Source organism: Oenanthe melanoleuca, chromosome 2, assembly GCF_029582105.1.
Source record: "Oenanthe melanoleuca isolate GR-GAL-2019-014 chromosome 2, OMel1.0, whole genome shotgun sequence".
Taxonomy (NCBI): domain Eukaryota; kingdom Metazoa; phylum Chordata; class Aves; order Passeriformes; family Muscicapidae; genus Oenanthe; species Oenanthe melanoleuca.
Window position 1 is genome coordinate 20,879,383 of NC_079335.1, and position 2,367 is coordinate 20,881,749.

Consider the following 2,367-nt stretch of genomic DNA (forward strand, 5'->3'; position numbering starts at 1 on the left):
TAATGTCTAATTCCTTGGATCTGTTTCAAATGGCAGCGTTCATGAAATCCAGAGGAGTGGAAATGGTGTTTGGCAAAAATACCCCACTTAAAGGGGAAAGAGTGCAGCATCTGTTGACGCATGGGGCTGATGGTTAGTGGCAATTAGGGTTGTTGCAGGAGATGTTCCATTCACTCCAAAACCAAAAATAATGGAAAGGACAGAATGGAAAGGCTGATGTTTTCCTTCCACAAAACTATTAATGCTGCCTACAGTATTGCAGCCTACTTCACACGGGGTTCCCCTCTATTTCCTGGAAATATCAAAAAGCAATACACACTTGTGCTTCATCTAATGCAGGCTCCAGTCTGGGTTCTTCATGCACTTTTAAAGATTATAATTTTTCCTGTATCAGTTAATTTTTCATCATGTTACCAGAAAATATTCAAGTACCTCTGAAAATGTATGCTCTATATTTGGGTGGTTGCCATTTCAATGAGACTTTTCTACAAAATAAGGGGTTTTAGCTTATGTTAAAAATGAACTCTGTAACATAACTTGAAACAAGTTGCAGCAAATGCTGTGCCATCATACCATCTGTGTTCAAGTACAGCTCTAAAGCTCTCCTCCTATTGCTTCCTAAAGCGGAAAATAATGGTAAAAAATAAAAACAGATAAGATGAAGCATTGTGTATTGGAATACATGATGAACCTGAGCCTTAGAATGTTTGTTACAAAAACCCCCCTCTGCACCTGTGTACTCCAACGAAACATCATTTGGAAACCAAAGAGGAGGGTTATATTCTTCACATTTAAATTAAGCAACAGTGATGTTCTCACCTGACACAGCTAGTAAATTCTGGTGAGTTTCACTCTATACAATATTGTCTATTTTGCTTTTTTTAGCTCTTTTCACAAGCTTTCCAACAATATTCCATGGGAACACGAGTGAAATTCATTAAACCTTGGAGCTAATTGAAGGAACTAGAGCTGATGAGAAATAATCTTTTAAATATCCCACTGTTAAATTAATGCCTAAGATAACAGAGGTTGATGGGCAGAACTCACAATATAGTACAATATACATTATCACAAACCTCAACACACACCTTAGGCCATGAGGAAGGGTAGTAAGGAATCCAGAAACAAACTCTGCAGGTAAAATGCTACCATGGAAGAACTAACTGCTCTTTATATGATACAATGAAAAAAGCCTAGTTCTTAAAAACTCAACTTCTTCATGAAGGTCTTAAGGTAGCACCTTTCTGATATTCAGTCAAGATACAGGATCACTGTTTTGAAGATGAAAGTGACCCCGTTCTGATCACTTTATCTCACTCTCAGGTCTACAGTCACTTTGTCACTGCAGGGTGCAAGGAAAACAAAGGTCATGCAGTCCTGGAACTGCCTGGAAAGGACTGAGAGAGGCGTGCAGGCAGGAGCAGGAGCAGCGCATCCGCGGGAGGACCTGTGGATGCTGTTCGCTCCGGTACCGACCCAGCCGGCTCCCGGCCATCCAGAACGCACATCCATCTCTTCCACCTCTTCCCCAGCAGCAAGCGCCTCGCTCTGCCCCACCAGCAGGTTTTTGTGACACAAAGCCAGGCCCGTCCTGCGGGAGCTGTTCGGAGCGCTCGGCGGAGCCGCTCCGGAGCCGCAGGGCCGGGACACGCTCCAGACCCGGCCCGGGGCTCCCGGGGATTGCACCGAGCGGGACGGGGCGGGGAGCGGGCACGGCAGCCTGCAGCCAGCCCCGGGACCGGAGGGAATCCCCTTCCCACCAGCACTGCCAGCTACAACAGCAGTCTAGAACAGAGCCCTCAGCCTGCCGAGCCCTTCCCAAAAATATATCGAGGTGCTTTATTACTCTCCATTTTATTTCAATGCTGTGAGACAGTGCTGATCCCAGAGGCCAGGAGAAACAGGATAGGCCCGGACACTGCATACTTGAGACAGGGATTCAGGCTGGGGCATGCTGTTCAGAAGGGGGACAAGTGAATGTCGACTTCCAAGACCTTTAGAAAACAGGGTGGGTTTTTTTCCAGAAAGTGAGAAAGCATTCCCAACAACAGCAGTGTTTATTAATACTCTTCCTACTCCTGTCAGCACGTTCTCATCAGCGTTTGGGTGGTGCTGTCCGAAATGCCCGCTCGCCTTTCCAAGGCACAGGCTCCCAGAGGGACGGTGCTGTGCGTGCAGGCCCTGAGCGCCATCCGCCAGCCCGGGAGGGAGTCCCGGGCCCTGCCGCCATCCCGGCTCCATGCCCTTGTGCACCTCTCGTTTCTGCCCCGTTTCTGCAGGAGGAGGCTCCGGGCGCGGTCCCCGCGGAGCCGGTGTGTGCCGGGACAGCGCCGGGGCTCAGCCCCCCGGCCAAGGGCTCGGCGGGGC